This window comes from Anas acuta, chromosome 5 (genome assembly GCF_963932015.1).
Source record: "Anas acuta chromosome 5, bAnaAcu1.1, whole genome shotgun sequence".
NCBI lineage: Eukaryota > Metazoa > Chordata > Aves > Anseriformes > Anatidae > Anas > Anas acuta.
This window is the reverse complement of record NC_088983.1, coordinates 2,242,510-2,261,567: the sequence shown is the minus strand read 5'-3', so window position 1 is coordinate 2,261,567 and position 19,058 is coordinate 2,242,510. Positions and strand designations below refer to the sequence as shown.

The 19,058-nt window shown below is 42.5% G+C and overlaps 1 long non-coding RNA gene across 1 annotated transcript; it reads left to right on the top strand.

Moving 5' to 3' along the window:
• Positions 1 to 10,495: 10,495 nt before the first annotated feature.
• Positions 10,496 to 17,989, top strand: LOC137856646 (uncharacterized). The gene is made up of 2 exons (XR_011096680.1): positions 10,496 to 11,898; positions 14,585 to 17,989. It is a non-coding gene; the product is annotated as an uncharacterized lncRNA (long non-coding RNA).
• Positions 17,990 to 19,058: the final 1,069 nt, after the last annotated feature.

The window sequence follows — 19,058 nt, the reverse complement described above, 5'->3', positions numbered from 1 at the left end:
CCCACCCCAGATGCATTTGGAGTTCATCAGTACAATCTGAAACATTTTGCTATCGAAGACATCTAGCTACAGAAGGATTTAGCAATATATCAAAACAAACCAAAACAAAACCCGAAACAGAGAAAAATGATTTTCTGAATAGTGAATGGAAACTAAATCTGACTGTCTAGATATGGAAGGGCAAAGGAAATCCCTACAAATGCAGAAAGGGCTGTCCCAAATGTTTCTGGGATGAATGGGATTTAGACAGTTATGAGGCATCATCAGGTGCAAAAAACAAAGAAGCAGGAAAAAGCAGCAATGATCAGATGATGTGGGACCAAGAGGATGTCAGAAGCAACAAGAAAGGATGTTGGCAGCCAGATTTCTACAAAATCACAGGAAGAATTACCACACCAAATGAGACCCATCTCTAAGAAAGAGACCCCTAAACACAGAGCTTTAATTAAGACAAGCACAAAAAGCTACACAGAACACACCCAGCTTTTCTAGAATTTTTATACTGAATTGCTGACTGACTGGTTCAAATCAGGCAATTTTTTAGGATAAATGTGCTTGGAGTCTGGGTCAATGAGCCTTTAGGTGTCTTGTGATGAACAACGAATTAGAAGAAAGGTGGATTGCCTCTGTTGGGTCACTGGCAATTGCTCATCTGGGATGCAGGGACACCTGGAACAGTGTTGGGCAGGGCGGTCAGGTGTGAAGGGTTAAGTGGGAGATAAAATACCTGCCAGGGCAGAAGCCTTTTGGCTTGAAATTGTCAAACTTAATGAACATTCTCATAGTTCTTCAATTATCATCTTCTGGAATGTCATCCTCCTCCTCACACTTTCTTTTTTAATCTTTTTTTGCTGTCATTACTTTGACTGATGTAGTCTGGATAGCTGCCTGCCCAGGCTGCATTCAAAGCAAATTGGAGGGTCCTGGTATCTGGAAGTAATTGCTGCACGTGTATAGCCACTTAGCGGGATTAAAGGCAAGTAAGAAAAACAGGTGCAGCTGTTTCAGGGAACAAACCTCTGAAAACTTCATACCTTCTGAATATTTAAACCTCAAGCCCTGGCTACTTATTCTACTTGCTAAAAGCCCACTGTCTGTCTCGAACTGGATGCAGCATTGTGCTTAAACCAGTGCAGGGAAAATAAACTAAGGAGTACCCTCAGCTAATGTTTATCAGCTGGAGGTAGGTAATGGCTATGTCTCTATGTCTGTCCTGGTAATATCAATACCAGAAAACTCTTCATGAGAGGTAAGTCTATCACTCTTTCTGTACCATTTCTCCTTTTTTATTTTTTAAGAAGTGTGGGTGTCTGTGTAGTCCTGCTACCTCCTCCCTGAATTTGTCTGGGATTTAGCATTAGTTGAGGAGTAGTTGGCAGATACATAGTGTAATGCACACCAGTACTCACCTTGCTGACTGCCCAGGGTATGGCACTGGATCCCAACCTTCAGTTAAATCATAAAATCACTGGATTTGAAGGGAAATCCCCAACTGCTGAGTGTGGTCAATCCTCATTGTATCAAAATCTTCTTTCCTTCTCTTTAGTAGGAGAAACTCCCCTACCTGTCAGAACTTCCTTCTTCTTTCAGCCTGTGTGAGTGAAAGTTGACTCGAACCCACCTATTTTCATGCTTTCATTTATCTCTAGAGCAATTCCTGGTGCTGTGAGAGGGAGAGACAAAAATCTGGCTGTTCCAGCAGGAATGTGCTTAGAGCATCTTCCCTCATTGTTTGTGTCATATTGTTGGTGATGATTAACAAGATACCTAACTTGGCATCAATAATTATAAGGCAGCTATAATCATACAATAAGTGGGATGACAACCAGGGGAGGAGAAAGCGGGGAGACAGGGAGGGAAGGGAAGAGTGAGGGCTCTGTTGTGTGTTATGCTGCAATAACAGAACCAAATGACCCAAAGGGCTTCAAGCAAGAGGCCCTGAGGGTGGTTTGTATCTGCCCAGGCTCTGATTTGCCAGACTGATGCATTACTTCCCTGCTGTGTCTTAACTGTAATGATATTTCATGGTTGGTACTTATCTCTCCTTCTATTCCCCACTTTCTGTTTTGTCCTTTCCTTTTACTTTTTTCCTTTTTTTTTTTTTTTTTTTCCTGGTCCAATAGAGCTTAAGTCCTATTCTTAGGAGCAGCCTATTTAGAATGAGCTTTAAAAAGGATGGTTAAAAATCAACTTTTGCATAAGCACTTGGATTTTATTAGAGCTATAGCCTATGACAGCACAGGGAAGCTATGCAGTCAAGCCTCTTTTGGTTTTCCTTTTCTCCGTAAGGAACCTACCAGCTTGCCTCTGTGTGCAGTGCTGTTCGTTTTCTCTCTTTGAGCAGCTCTGCAAAGGTCAGTCTTGACCTGTGGCACAGCAGCAGCTCTGCTTTGATTCTTTCTGCATTCCATGTCTTGAGATAATTTCTAAAAGTCTTGAAGCTATTTCGTATGCTTAAGGATGATCTTTCTGGATCTGATTCAGTGTCCACTGATGCTTCATCAGTGTTTAAGTGATGATAAGAAAATGATATCACATCGTAGGAAATATTGGTAAAGTAGAAGACTTGAATGATTACCCCAGCTTGATTTGGGCAGACTTGTGATACCAATGGTTGAATGCAAAAAATCTCTAAAATCTTTGCTTCCACCTCAGTTTAAGTAAAAGCAGAAACTGCTATAAAAAATCTAATTGTTTTGCATGAAATATTTCTGTATTTCAATATGTTTAGGAATTGTGTGCAAGACACTTGGCTGGTGATATTCTCATAACATGCATTGAAATTAATGCATCGAAGCCTCCCTCTTGAGAATCAGACCAAAAAGGCACATAAAATAGAAATTTTTTACAAAATAAAATATAGCCCCAATAAGCCTTCAAGAAAATAAGTAGGCCACAAAGATGTTTTCTCCCCAACTCTGGCAAAACTAATTAAGCATATTTATCTGACTAAATAGTTTGGTGTGTTGCAATAAAATGAATTTGCATCACACTGGCCCTCAGTGCTGGTTTATTTTTAGTCTCTTTGCTTGTCTCTCTTATTTCTTTGCAAGAAGCAGAATATTTCCAAGTACACACATTTGAATTTTTGTAGTTTGGGGGCAGCCTGGCTTATATGGGTCTTCTTGCCAAATTACACATTAATTCCCAGGATTTTTCTGATTGCTTGGAATAACAGATATTTTAAAGCTTAACAGAGGAGCTTTGATCAGCTTGACATCTTTGTCTTTTGACAGTCTAACAAATAGCTTGCCAGTTTGTAGGTAGCTTGCCTGAATAGCAGCCCAGCATTGCAAAAGCTGTTTGCTCATTATACTCAGGGGCTGTGTATAATAAGCAGTATATTGAAGTTTTTTCCACATGTTGATATTTCCCAATGCAAACCCAAAGAAACAGCAATACCCCAGGGAGCTGCTGACAGATCTGATTTTAAAATAGAGCCGGGCAAACCATTTGCAAGGGAAAAACAAAACAAAAACAGAACCAAAAACAAACCAAAACAAAATAAACAAAACCCCCTGTGGTACTACAAAGTGCTGAATTCTGACTATTTGTCTATTAGTGATTTACTGGTGAACTCTTAGTTTTAAACTTATTCAGCAAGTGGTCTGTATTTGGTCTCTGCCTGCGGATTGCTTGTATAAAGCATTTTCTTTAATGGCACTGTGAGCTCTGTCTTTGTTCTTTAAAGAAAGTATCCTTCAGATACAAAATACCCAAACCCCAACTTCTGCTCCCATCATAAATGCCAGAAGCTCCTGTGAAACGGAGAGAAAGCACTAAAGTTGTCTTTTTCCTTTCTTTCCCCCCAACATTTTCATAACTTAATCTGATAATTGCCAGCCTCCACAGAAAGATTTGCTGAGAAGCATGGCTCATATGGAGACCAAGCAGCAGGAGTATGACCTAAAAGTGGAGTAACCTCTGCTCTTTTTCTAGTGAGATTCCAGGGAAAGAAGGTGTTAAGCCAATTTCTTTCTCTGCTTCGTGCAGTGGGTATTCAAGCCCTATCTTAGGGGGACAAAAATATGCCTGTCAGAATAGGGGAAAGCAGTTGAAAGGACAGCTGAAGGGAGATCTCCAGCAGCAGCCTGGACATGGTGTTGGGCACCCTGCTTGGGGTGACCCTGTTGGGGCTGGTGTTGGGCCGGAGGCACCCAGACGTCCCTTCCAGCCTTAACAATTCTGAGATCTGTGATTTAAACTCTACCCCTGCCTGTTCCTTGATGCATAAGTCTAAATTTGTGTTTACAAAAGAGGGGCTGTTTTTTTTTTTTTTTTACCTGTTTGAAGGAATGGATGTCCTCATAGAATTGTATGTGTTAAATGGAGGGGTTACTGAAAAGTCCTTCCTAACCATATCTGATCTGGGCAGCACAGCTCTGAACTTAGAAGCCATGCAACGAAAACCTTGGAAACCCTATGTCTTTCTCACTCAAAAAGTGAGCCAATTAGCTCTCTGTTCATGCAGCCAATGTTCCCTCAGTAAGAAGTTTGAACATGCTGTTTTTAATGTTCTGGCATGTTTACCAGCCTTTGCATCCTATGGCTTTGAATAATGTCCCATAGCTGGAGAGAGTGGTGCTTCTGGCAGATGCATCCATGACACGTCTTGTGATGGTATTTGCATTGACTGGAACTGAGTTGTTTCCTCCCTGTAAACTGAATTGTCTTAAGAACTCGTTATGACTTCAGCTGCCATTATAGCTCTGTCATATTTCATTAACAGGTGACATCAAATTAATGGGTAAAGTTGCAGATGCTGAAGATTTCTCCTAAATTTACTGCCAGTTTCTGTCCACATGATGTGGACTGCCAAGCTGGCTTGAGTACTGACCAAGCTACCACCAGCTACTTGGAACTATTCCATTAGATTAGAGCATCATCTGAATTTTTATAACTGTATTTCTTTTCTCTTTCATCCATTCACCAATCTTGAGGTTAGTTTGTTGCTATTCACAGCAACTGGACATTTAACTAAATTTCTGCAGAACTAGAACTGATGGGAACTCTTTGACCCATTTTGGAAATGATTCCTTAGTCTATGGGATTGCATAAAGGTAGTTGGGCATATTCTTTGAGAACTTCTTGTGGTTTTTGAAAGTATTTGTTGTAGTGTAGACATTTCTCATTCTTTGTAAATGCTTAAAATTCCCCAGAATAATGGTGTAGTCAAATGAATTGAAACAAACTCATTGAAAATATTTGTGTGCTAAACATCACTTTTTCACTTGGAAGGCAGGTCTCTGACATGCGTTGCTTAGCTGAGTCATTTGGAAACTGCAAGTCTAATAACCAGCTCTCAGCAGACTCTGGTTTCCCTTGTGTTCAAAGAGGTGGGCTGGCTGTTGCTGCCAGGCTGTTGGGTTGCAGTACAAGCAATCTCTCCTGAGCTTCTTTCAGATCCCCAGAAACATTTCCTTCAAAATTCCCTATTTTTTCCCCCTCTTTCAGCACTTGTCCATCCTCCATCAGCATCCTTTTAGTTTTCCACTCCAGCCTCCTCTAATAGCCAAGGGAACTTGCTGCAGTCCTGGCCATCTGGATGTTATTTTTTTTTGTATTGAAAAATTTGTTGCAAGATCACTTTTCAATTCTCGCACTGTTTTCGTAGCTTGTTTACAGATAAAGTATTATCACATGCAGCTTTCTTGTTTTGTCATAACTTCTACTTCAATGTGAAATAAGGAACTACAGTGAAAATTTGTTTCTTTGGATTGTACATGGATGTGTTGTAAGTTTTGAATGGGGTATCATGTGCTAAGGACTTAAAGATTTGGCAGGATTATATGGCAGGGAAAGCCCTGTATTGTGTGCAGACATATAGGTAGCTGATGGCATTTCTGGTAACCAGAGGTGGTGGTTTCTAGAAGTCCTGAGTACTCTAATTCAGCATGACTAGCTCACCCTTCTGTAGTACTAAGGCTCCCTCTCCAATGGCATTCAATGCTTCAATGAATGCTCAACTTTCCCTCCTTATAGCGCTTCTCACAGCTTCCTTTTCCAGCTTGCGCTTTAGTCAAATATTGTTGTCTAGTCTGCACACAGACCAGCCCTTGTTGTGCTACTTATTTTCTACACAGCAGCAAAAACTGAAAGCAATCAGGAACTTAATGAGACATAATGAAAGGTGTTTCACAAAAGGCAGACATGAAGTTAGGAGCAGTGCTGAGAGAGGTGCACTGCACGTGGACTCAGAGCTGTGGCAATTGACCACTTCTAGGCTTTGCTCTCAGGAGCAGGCTGCTGACCTCGAGCCTTTAAGGTGACTGAGCAAGCTGTTTGGGGCTCTTATTGCTTTTTGGAAAGTGGCTTTTATTCTTGAATACTTTGTTCCAGGTGTGTGCCACATTTGAGCTTGATCTGTGTGTGTTTTGGATAACCTCTAATAAGGAGGCAGGGAGGGCCAGCACTGAGCTCAGCTGAGCAGAGGTCATTTGGGCAATAACAGCAAACAGCTAATGGGAGAAATGATCACAGAGGAAATCTGGAGGCTTCACTCAGTTTGGCTTTTTTTTGTTTTCATTATCTCTGGATGTCACCTACTTAGGTAACAAATTAGGTTCCAAAGTCTTGAGGAAGAAGTGACTACTTGTGAAATGTCACCAAACACTCCTGGATCACTTACTGTGGCTCCAGATCTCACAGGGGAAGAGCTAAAGGCCGGTGACATTGAGAAATAAGGACAGCAAAATGCAGACCACCGGCATTTGCTGAACAACAAGGGTAAGGTGAATGATCCAATTGGCTCTTTTATGCTGAGCTAGATCAATGAATGCAGCATAATGAGGGAGCAGCTAGACAAAATGTCCTGCAGAAAGCAGAAAAAGCAATTGAAGACTGTTACTTAGCTGAACGCAGAGGAGCTCAGAAAAGCAACAGAACTTGCTTCAGGAAAACACTCTTCTCTGAGGGCTCTTTGTGGAGAAAAAGTGGGATGTACCCAGTGGGGTGAAGACAAAAGGACATAAAGTCCCTTCCTGGACCAAAGGGCATCACTGAAAAATAGAAAAGATCTTGAGTATAAGAAATGCAGTTGTTGACAAGTCAGACTGGACTAGCTGTAGTCTCTCCAGCACAAATCTACGTACCTGCAATGCCTTCTAAATGCAGAAAGGAAGCACAAAATGACAACAATACCTTAGAAATCCATGCTTTCTGTCCACCCTTTATCAAGAGGACAGAATACTGTAGAGAAGCAAGGAGACAAGTGAATACTGAAAGGGAGAGTTTTTATAGCACACAAGGCTTCCCCAATGTCAAGAGGACAGCTTTCTGAGTTGGATATCCAGGAACATCATAGTTACGGATCATTCATAATAACAGCATGTTGGAGTTCAGGGACTAGGGCTCTAAGATATCTAATGGGGTTGCCTAATATTTTTGTGTGCTGCAGTAGCAAAGGAGGACTTCCTGAGCATTTTTCTAAAACATATTGCAGGAAAAAGTTCTTAGGAAGAACTTCTTTACTGAGAGGGTTGTGAGGCATTGGAATGGGCTGCCCAGGATAGTGGTGGAGTCACCATTCCTGGAGGTCTTTAAAAGACATTTAGATGTAGAGCTTAGGGATATGGTTTAGTGGAGGACTTGTTAGTGTTAGGTGAGAGGTTGGACTCCATGATCTTGAGGTGTCTTCCAACCTAGAAATTCTGTGATTCTGTGAAAAACATGACTGGCTTGTAGAGTCTCTGATGTAGAATGACTTGCTTCCTTCCATATGGAAAATAAAATATCTTTAAAAAATAATAGCAATTCTGTACTGAGCTGGGTAAATCTAGGTTGGAAATACATGATGGGTTGATGAGGCTGAAAAAGTCTATCACTGACTTGAAAGTAAGTTGCATTTGGGAACTGATAGCTGTGGTCTTGCTGCATTTGCTTGGTGCAAACAGGATGTGGCACTGAGCAGCAACCTGTATGCTCAGAGCTGTTAGAGAGTGGTTTCCCCAGAGGTTATGGCAATTGTCAACACAAGTTGCTGAGAAAAGGAGCCCGGAGTGGGAAACATTAACAAAACCTGGAAATTGTTCAGCAACTAAATTCCCCATGGTCAAAAAAAAAAAAAAAAAAAACAACAATTAAAATAACAAAAGAAAGCTAGAAACCATTACAGCTAAGACAAGATCAGGAAGCAATGATAAAATGTGAGATTCTGAGAGAGATGATCGCAATGAATAAAGGGTCATAAATCATTTTTAATATAAACTGTGAGTAGTTAATAGGGGAAAAAATGCAGGGATTAATGAAGTATCAGTGATGTAGAGCATTAGTTAAAAAATACATTCTTTTGAAAATACAGTTAGAACAGGAAAAATACCAATCAATTACAGGTTCACTGTGTTCCAGCCACAGTCAGGCTGGAAGTGATGAAGCAGGAGAAGTCACAGATGCAAAGCAGATAGTTGTGTTTATATTGGATAGTATTTGGCTGGGGTCAAAAATGAACACTTCATCCATACATTGGGCTGATTTTGTCAATTTTCACCAACCTGACTGGCAAAAAGAATAGCAGCCCAGAGAAAACGATTTTTCTTTCATGTTATATCTCTTTACAATGGATCCTTCTGATAGAGTGCAATCTGTCATTACACTAACTATCTGTTCAAGTGAAATGGCATCCCTGATATGCTGTGTGGCAGAGCGAACATCCTAATGGATACAGAGGCACATTTCCACAAAGGATGAGAAAAAATAATCTTGAGGGAGTAGACATGCATGTAGCATTTCTTTTTAACAGGATATGAGGTCCCTTAAACTCCTTTGGAAATCTGAGCCAGAAATCCTATGATTTTATGGCTCGGCTGAAGAGATTGAAAAGGTGTTGGCTATGCTGCAGTGGCACTCCAGACATGTGAGGTTCTGGTTGTGAAAGGCTCTGTCAGGAGAGGAAATTAGTCTACCATGCAGGGCATAATTGCATGCTATGCCATCTGACATAAGTGCATTTGAGGGAGAGGGAAGATTTTTGCAGAGATAACAAATGGAATATGAATGCTGTAGATAGAGGCTCTTCACTTACGTGTTTTGTAGCTCATAGGCAAAAGGCATGGACAGACTGGAGAGAAATCATTGGCCAAAGCAGTGTCAAAATGCTGCAGTTGTACTACAGCTTAAAAATTGTCATTTTGCATTCACTGATTAAATGTGTAACAGTGTCTACTGTCAAACATGCAGTTGTGACATGTAATTTATTACCTGCAGGGAATCTATTTGAAAATGTGCAACACTTTTTGTATTATGTATTAATCATATGAAACACCGTGTTGCATGGTGGAGATTAACCAGGGTTTGGTTTCCATACAGAGTCTTGGAGATAAATCTTGCCGTGTGGGTTGTTTCAATTATACAGTGCTTTTCTTTATTTTTAGCACTATAGAAATGTAATAATTTGGCTGGAGGAAGTCCAACCACATTGTAAAGTTAATGAATTTCTTAGCAGATCTTTTTTTTAAGACGTTGTGTTCAGAAAGAGCCACTGAGCACAAAATTAATTGGGCAGGGTTACAAAATATCCAACTCAGACATTATAGGAGTCAATGAGAGAGGTTGTGTGGAGAAAGGCTTATTGCTTTTATCTCCTTGCATGTCACAGCCGTATAGCCAGTGATGATGATGCTTTATATTGAAAATTAAAGGAGTGCTTCAAAGCCAATTTAGAAAGAAAAAGGAAAAACTGTTGTTGCAGGACTAAACTTGGTGGGAAATGTGAGTTATGACTGCGGCACAGCCCCAGGGGCTTGCTGCTGCTGGGTGTTTGCTGGCCTGGCTCTGGACCTTTTGCACAGCTCAGGGTGGAAAGTTAGCACAGTGCACGTGTGGCCATGGGGTCAGTGGGTGCTTCACCTTGGGACTCACTCTGCAGTGTCTCTGATACTTCTGCCTGCATTTTACTCCATCTTCTCCTGAAGCTGACATGGTTCATTCACTGCTCTTGCCTGTCAGAACAAATCTACCAGTGTGTTCACTGGAGGCTGAGATATTTCTGAGTAGAATACAGCTTCATATGTGAAGATCCCTGTTAATGTGACCTAGCATTAAACATTAAGTCTCTGTCCCTGGAGATGTATCTATCAGCACAGCGAAAGGAGGGACAGGAGTCTATTCAGCCTGTCAGACCAACCATTCTTGCCCCTCTCCCTGAACCACAGAAGAAACTAGGAAGATAAATCACCTCCTTTGGCAACTCAGTGGGGAGCCCGATGAGACTGAATGAAGCCAGATCTGAACACCCAAGCACAGCCCTCCTGTTCACAAGTACCTGCACAAGCAAGCCAAGTGCAGAGAGCTACTAGGTGAGTTTGACAGAGTTCTTTAATTCTGGTCTTTACTTTCCTTAGCCCTGGCCCACAGCATGCCTGAGAGGTTGGGTTGGGAAGTGATGTCTTTACCACCTTCTCATCTGAGCCTTTGATGTTTTATGGCAGTCAAAAGGCTCTGCTCAATTATGTAACTGAACAGTAGCCTAAGGGTCTGTGTTCATCTTACTGCAAACAGAAACACTGTCAGGCATGGCCACACTGACCACAGGAAGCTGGATTATGTGGGACGTGGGATGATGAATCTCCACCAGTAAAAAGCTCTTCTTTCCCAGTAGGCTTCCACTTTCAGCACAGTGTCTCCTGATAGCATGGAAACAGCCCTAAATTTATGTGGAACTTGGGCCAAAGTGTTTACCAGACTCTGTTTGCTTAAAAATAAATTAAAGTAGAATGTTTAGTGTTTAATATTGTAGTTTTCCATAACATTTGCATACTCATTGTGTGAGTGCCTTAAGGCTCCTTACCAAAGATTCTATGCGTTATCATCATACATATATTAACAGTGTGTTTGAACTCTGTAGCAAATTTTAATTTTTCTTCGTCAATATCAATGTTTCCATTGCCTACACAAGATGGAACGAGCTCTGTGTTTTCATTATATTTTTCAATTAACTTTTCTTCCCCTCATCAATGCTGTTGTGGATTAATTCATTCTCTTCACTTTTCTCCAAGAAAAAAAAAATCATTATCTGATATGAAATATTTCAGTTCCATGAAAGAAAACTCTGAAAGAGAAAGCTAAAAATACATAGAAACGTGCCATGTAGAAATGTGCTAAAAAGGCTTTTTATGCCATTTTAATGACCAGTCATGACAGCAGCGGATTGGTCATCTCAAGAAGCCAGATGATTCAATGGTTCAAACAAGCTCTAGAAATAACCCAAACGTGGCCTTCATGGCACTAAAGACTTACAAAGACACAGTCTGGGAACTTCCTTCCCTCTTTAGGGCACCAAAGGCTTTTGTACAGTTGCCACAGCACTTCTGTGGTAGGTTCATGGCTCCTGGATGTTACCACAGGTCCACCAGCAGAAGGAGAGAACTGCTTTGTTAATTATTGGATGAGTGTAGGGAAAGCTATTTTTCTGGCATTACTGACAGACAGTTCTCCATTTTCCAGCCCCAAAAAGGAAACTCCCTTGAACTCCCTTTCAAGGTTATGGACAGCTTTGTTAAGCCCTGTGAAAGAGTCTTAGGCTCAGTCATACCTCTAATTTGGTGCTGTTTCTGGGGTCAATGATCCAGTTACTGACCTTCGGGGCAGGGGGTAGAGATACCCTAGCTCACACCAGCAAAGTCTCCCAGAGAAATCCTTGTCCTTGGCTCGTTATAGAGAAACCCTCACAGAACTCACCCCAAGCAAGCTGGTTTGGCTGGCTTTTGTTCTCTCTAGATTCAGGTGGGTTGACCTCATTTCTCCCACAGGAGGACACCCTCTTCTTGCCCAGTGGTGTGATTACTGCTTGGGAAAGCCCCTGCACTGTGCAAGTGCGGGACAGAAAGCCCCGAGCTGGTTAAAGCTTATCAACAGCAGTGGCAGGAGAGCAAGGGACAGATGTTCAGGGAGGTTCTAGGACAGGTGAGTAAGGAGTGGGGACCTCAACCTCCTCTGTCCCTCATTTTGGAAGTGCCAGCTGGCAAACCCCTGGCCTACCCTTAGGGTTACTATGCAGGATGTTGTGTGCATGGGGCCTGCCAGGCTTTTGATCCCTCAGTATTTAAGCATTGCCTGTTTAAAAGAGGACGTGGAGTCATGGCCCTGCTCATTTGGAGGGTGTTTTGTTGCCTTCATAGGCAGTTGATTATTCAAGGTCACCATTGTCAAGCTTGCCCTGTAGGATGACAGTGCTCAGGATGTCTAATGCGGGTACATGAGGAACCAGACAGTCTGTGGGCTTCAGGGCAAAGCACAATACACATTTAACACCAGATCTGGAGCACATCTCTGCGTCTCCTGGGTAATGAATAACCCTCTTCTTGAACATCTGTATTTCTCCCTTCTTCTGTGGTCCTCTGTGATTTTGCTTGAAAGCAAATTGCAGCAAATTAGTGTCCACCCTGCTATGCAAAACAGCCATGTTGATTTTTTTTTATGCAAAGAGGATTTTGTGTGTTTATTTTTTTTTTTCAGGCTGGGGGGTGGATGAAGGTTTGTGTTTTTCATTTATGGAACTGTCTTTCTGACAGGTCTATGTTTTTAAAGGCATTACATGTTGTATACCAGCAGTGGACTGTTTGAGTAGAGTTTTCAGGAAAAAAATCCGTAGATGAAATAAGCAGCCATTTAATTTATCCTTCACAGTTGTTTCATGTAAATGAAGAAATGGAAGTCTTTGTGAGCCATCAAAGCTGTGAAATAAATGCACGATTAGCTGCATGAAAGTGCTGAAACCCATTAGCACTCATTTTAGAATAATAATGTACTTCAAGTCTATTTGTTGAAATATAAATACAATTATGTGGAAAGAAATTAATGCACAGTATGAAGTTTCTTTAAGATCTCATAAAATGTTCTGCAGTACAAGATTAAATTAATGAAACCATGTTTTTAGAAGGCAAACAATTAGAATGTTGTATGAAAGTATAGATAAAATTTATGAAAAAATGTTATAACATCAGCAGCTCTGAGCATCAAAGCAAACAAACATTTGTAAAAATGGGTCTGGGTGATGGAAGGAGTCTGCGTGTCCCACCTTCAGTGGTGCTGGCAGTGGGCAGAAAAGCATGTGTGGTTGGGGGCAAGTTGGAAATGAGCATGTTTCTGGCAAAGGGCACGTTCAAGTTAGTAGAAGTATGTCAAAGGTAAAGATTAGGCAACAGATTCCAGCTTTTCTCAGTCTACACTTAATATACATTTGGCTCACAGAGTGGGCAAGTGGTGTGTGACTTCCAGCTAGAAGGCTCCCTTACCTGGAAAAGGCTCTGGAGAAGCCAGCTTGCTGCCTCTGGGACCCACCTGACCTTTCTGGATAGATGCAGTAAGAAGTGAATCTTGCAGCAAACTTTGCCTCTTGTTTGACACCACTAGAGATACCTACACTGAGAAAGTGTGCAAAGCACTTTACGGGCTGGTAACACCACCGCCTCCTTATGAAACACTACACACCCAACCATGCAGGCATTCCCATTCCATCATCTCTCCTGAAATGGGGGACCAAACCAGGAAAAAGTCTAGGGGGGATGAGCAAGAGGCCAGACCTGGATGGTGGTCAGGTCTGAAGGATATAAAAACATGCACACTTCACAGCTTGGACACAAGTGCACTTAAGAGGAGGTCACCAGAGGAGGTCTACAAGTGGATGCTGTGGGGAATTCACTGGATAGCTTGATAAGCCAGGGTGCAGCCCTGATGCAGCAGAAAGCACTGAACCCTCTCCAACCTGCCTGCACAACCTGCTTCTTACTGTTGCCTCATCCAAACTGCTGAGATGAACTCCTGCCCATATTTTTAATTTTGGGTGTTTCATGTCAAAATGTTTTGGGTTGCATGGCAGTATGCTTGATTCCCTTACTTAGGAAGAGGTTTTTCTAACCTGAGGAAAGCCAGCTGGCCCAGAGAGGTGCAGACCTGTGTCCCATGCCATCAGCAGGTGCTCAGAAGTAAATTCTCAACACGAACATGCTGTGTTAAAACAACATTTGCAAGTTGTGCCCCTGAGGGTGTTATTGAATTTTCAGTCCACAGCCAACCTCGGCAGGAGTAAGATCTTGGTGCAATTGGCCATGACACAGCCTCTGTGGTCCTATGGACATAGCTCAAAGTGTCAGCCCTCCTTTGCAGAGCTATCAAGAGGCCACGTTAGGGAATTCATTTTACACCCTGGCATTGTCTGCTTGACATCATAAAAAACTCTATGAAGAAAATGAACTCTTCTTAAAAGAAAATTAATTATAGTCATGGCATCACCTGAGAGAATATTCAAGTCACAGGAGGAGGGGAAATGGTCTTTAGTCTGTTCAGTGACACAGCTAATTCTGCTTCAGCCCCACGAGTTGGTGAGTTTATGGAAAGAAGGATCACAGTCCAGGGAAGTGCCAGAGCTCCTCATCTCTGAGCATGCAGTTAATGTTTTCTGAATCAGCTGGGTTGTGTATGAACTTAAATACATGTGTGCTTTTGCCCTTGGTGAGCCGGCACAGCACTGTCTGATTCTGACAGTTTGCCAGCTTAGTTAGCTATCCCAAGGAAAATGGGAATGAAGGAAAATTTGAATAGTAAAATCACTGTGTCTCTCTCTCTCTCTCTCCTTTCCTCATAATGGCAGGAGAACTCACACCACATTTACAAACCATGGCTTTCTCAAATGCTCCATCATTTTGTATCGACTTTCAGACGTGAAGAAAAGATCAGATGGCAGGACTGGTCTGTTAATGTTGTAATAACTTATACCTGAATTGCCAAGAAGAAATGTGGATATAAAAAACTGCATGTGATAATGGCATAAGTACGGCATTTCTCATCTTTTTTGTTTTTCATAATGAAATACCGTATTAATTTTAATAGGAATGTGAAATGTTTTTTGTGCAGTATAGAAAGTTAATGTATTAGTCTTTTGCCTGTTTACACTAAGTTTTAACATGTCCTAGGACACAAACTACATCAGGGAACTGTAAAACTGGTATTGGTGCCAGCTAACTTTAGCCATCTGAAGGATGTCTAGCTGAAACTTTGAAGCTTAGCCTCGCAAAAGCCACACACTGTAATTCCCTCCACAGTCACATAGAGAAATAGAGATGAACACTTCCAGGAAGTGAGAAATCCTGCACCCAAGTCTAAATTTGCTGGGTCACCTTCTGGAGGCACTGTGGACAGACCACCAGCCCAGAGCAGACGCCAATGTTCAAACAGCTTCAGTTGGAAGACCTCAGTCCAGTTCCCAGTGCAGCTTTTGATCAGGTTAAAACTTTGGTGCATGGCCATTACTAACGTGATTCTGCCTAAAACCAAGACTCAAATCCTGACCTTCATTGAACCCACTTCTTTAGATGTTATGGGCATTAATAGATTCACCTTTGCTATCCCTACCTTAATCTCAACCCGTGGAAAATTCAGCTTGGAACTTCAGGTGTGTCTTCAATAACAACCTGATGGAAATTCCAGCTTCTCATCTCTCTGCTCTCCTGACTCAGCCTGGACATTTTCTAGGACCTAAACTGCATCATGGAAGCATGCTAAAAATTAAAACAAACTTGAATGTCTGAATCATGATCCAGAGAAAATACATCTTTGTTTTCAGAGAGCTCTTTTCCAATAGATCAAGTGCTGTAAACACACAGGAATGCACGTGTACAATTTAGTGAGGAGATTTTAAAGGTTGCTGAAGGTCAGGCAGTTTGGGGAACACGCTGGGCAATGCTACACGTGTCTGCTGGCAATGGAGATGTTCAGGGACTAGCTGAAATGTGTGTGACCGACAGCTGTCCCTGCACAGACGCCTTCTGTTCCCAGGCCCCCCGCCACTGATTTCAGATCAAACATGGAACCTGAAAGCCTGGTTGGCAACTCCAGGGAACAAAGTCAGGCATTTAATTAAAGGATGCCAAGCCTGGTTCAAAAGGACTCTGTGTGTTCAGAGATGCAGCACCCAGCAGACCTTCTGGAGGCTGCCCAAGAAGGCACAGCTGTGCACACCGAGAGCTCAGAGCCTGTGGCAGCTGGGCCAGGCATGCAGTAATACTGAGCAAGGCATCTGTAACTGTGTGTAAGAGCTCTGCAAATAGCTAATATACTCCAGGGATTTCTCACAATGGCTTGTTTTTGGTGCACAAATGCTGGCACGCTGCTCACGTGTCATGCAGGAGGAGCTTTTCATTTTCCTCCTTCGGTGGCGTCACGGGGCTGTTGAGAGAGTGGTTTTGTAATGACACTTGGGCTGAGCTAGCCTTCATATGTGCCATGTAGGGAAATGTCTCGTGCTGCAAACATGTATCTGTCCCGGCTGTCATTTGTGTGCCACAGCAGCACAATTTGCTCGGAGTTGTTCCCAGCAGAGGGTCTTAAAAGCACAACAGTTTAGCAACTGCTATGCAGTGATGTGATGGCAGTTGCAACATCATCACTATTGTTGAAAACACAACAGTAACACTTCCAGAGTCCCCAAGGAAGAGCTGTACTATTAGGGTTTATGCACATGCACACATTCCACTTTCACACAAATGCACAGAGTAAGAGGCGTTGCAGACCAAGCAAATTGGGCATTATTCTCACTGTACAGAAGGGGTGCAAGCATATCAAGTGACCTGTCTGATGTTATACATGGCATCTATGATAAAGATTTATTGCAACTATAAAAGATTTATCGCAGGGGGAAGAAATTAAATGACACCCTTCTTAGTGAAAGCAAAATTAAAAAAAGAATGGGCCTTGGGATGAAGTCAAAACTTAGGGGGCAGAGTGAGTGCCTTCTCGCTTCTGTATTAAGGATATTTTTGGCTGTCAAATGTGTTGCCCCTCATGCTACCTTCTTCAACAGAGATGCTTTGATTTGTTTGTTAAATTTAAGACTTCCTTCCTGGGCTGTGCATGTCCAAAGAACAAGAGAAACTGCTCCCACTTGGCCATCTCTGGACAGATTTTCAGCTGATGAGAATACTTCTGGGAACGGAGAGCTGATCCTCCCCTGGGAAAGCCAGTCTGTAGAAGCAGCTGCAGCTGGTGCAGAGAGTCTGCAAGAAGGTGCAGCTCATCTCTATTCTTCTGACATTTCCAGGACACTGCATTGACTTTTCCCCCAAGGCAAAGTGGCTACTGACATGAAAATTTGCTTAATCAGGCTGCCATGCTAGGAACCAATTTTATTTGAAATCCTTTTAATTCAGTTTTGTACATGCAGCCTTAAGTCCTCATGCTGGTTAGCAGAGAGTGTTTGGATGCCCCTTGGCAGCTTGTTAACGCTCTGTTAATGCCAATTACAGCAGACCATAAGTGCAGAGAATCAGGGTGGTTGCTCTAGCATGGAAAGGGGAAAGGTTGGAGACACGTTTCTGACTACAGCCACAAAATGCAACAAACTTCTCTTTGCTGAAGGGCAACATATAATGAATACAGAGAAACCAGGCTGGCTTTTAATTGCTCAGTCTGCAAATAGTGCCACGTGCGATGGGAAAGGTTCAGATTCATGTGCAGGCACACTGTACGTGGGATGGGATGACACGACTGCTTAATCTCTTCGCATCGAATGACCTGGCAACCTTTGCTGTAATGAGTGATACTAATGAAGGTGTAAGGAGTGTGTCACGGCTCCCCTCCAAACAATCAAAGTTAGAGAAAGCTCCTGTAACAGTAAAACCTAGAAAACACTCTGAGCTGTGAGCACGAGGAATAATGTTTCTTTGACAGATTTCTTCAGAAGGGCTTACTCTAATCAGACCCACCCAGTGGCACAAGTTTCCAAAGGACCAAAGCTGTCCCAGGATTTGGACCCACCAAGCTGCAAGGCTGTCAACGTTTCATTTCTCCCCTCAAATACTGGCAGTCCACCCTGTCACCCCACTGAGCTGTTCAAGTCCAGTGAGTTCTCTAATATGAGAGGAAAGCGTGATGGTAGCTGACAGATAATTGATGGATTGCAGCCCCAGGATTAAGAGGAGACATTGAACCAGCAGCAGAGTCACAGGGAGAGCTCTGCACAAGGGGTGCTGCTCTCAGACCTCGCTGTGCTTTCTGCACACATGGCATCTTTCACAGGTTTTCAGTCACTCGTCTCTTTTAACCAATCATCAATTGGAAAAGAGACTGCAGAGTTATACCAAATAGATACAACTTCAAATAAACAAGCAGAATCAGAGACTTAATTTCTGGTTCTGTTTACGATGTCAAAACTGGCAGACTGATGGGATTTGTACTAATGAGCTAATTGGGGATATTTCCCTTGACTGTTCTATCAAAAGCGTGTTGTGCTCTAATCAGCTACTCCTTGACAGCAGATCAGGAAAACCTGCAAGCTTTAACCTGCTGTAGCCTTCCTGGCTTTCTGCTGGGCTGTGGGTACCTACCAGAGCCAGAGATTTGGATTCAGAGCAGTGGTAGGAGCTCTCATAGCTGAAGAGTTGGTTTTTCTTCCTGCTTGTTACTGCCTTGCCTTTTTCTTTTTCTTTTTTTTTTTTTTTCTTTGGGATCCTTTTTTCTCCTGGATGATTCATTTTTTCCATATGGCTTGTGATGGGAAACGAGTCCTACCCAAATTTGTCTCGTTCTTCTTAAAACTGCATCTAGCTTTAATTGCCATGGTTACCTGCATCTCTGCACTCTGTCAGGGAGCACCAGTGAATGCAAACCAGCTGAGAACGGGGAAATGATTCTTGTTTCTACTGGCTTATAAAAATATTCCTGACGATTTCTTCTTCCCAAGTTTGATTTTCCCATTGACTCTTATAGCTATTCACCCTGAAGAACTCTTGGGTTCTCCACTGACCGGTACTGATACCAAATGCTTCAGGGAGGGCGTGCCCAATAAATCATAGAATCACAGAATGGCTGGGGTTGGAAGGGACCTCAAAGATCACCCAGTTCCAACCCTCCTGCCATAGGCAGAGATGCCACCCACTAGATCAGGTTGCCCAGGGCCTCATCTAACCTGGTCTTTAACACGTGCAGGGATGGAGCATCCACAGCTTCTCTGGGCAACCTGTGCCAGTGCCTCACCACCTGTCAGCCTTTCTTTGTAGGAGAGGTACCAGAGATCCTGACCTACACTCTTTCCTCGAACAACAGGGTTGATTCAAAACACATCAATCATC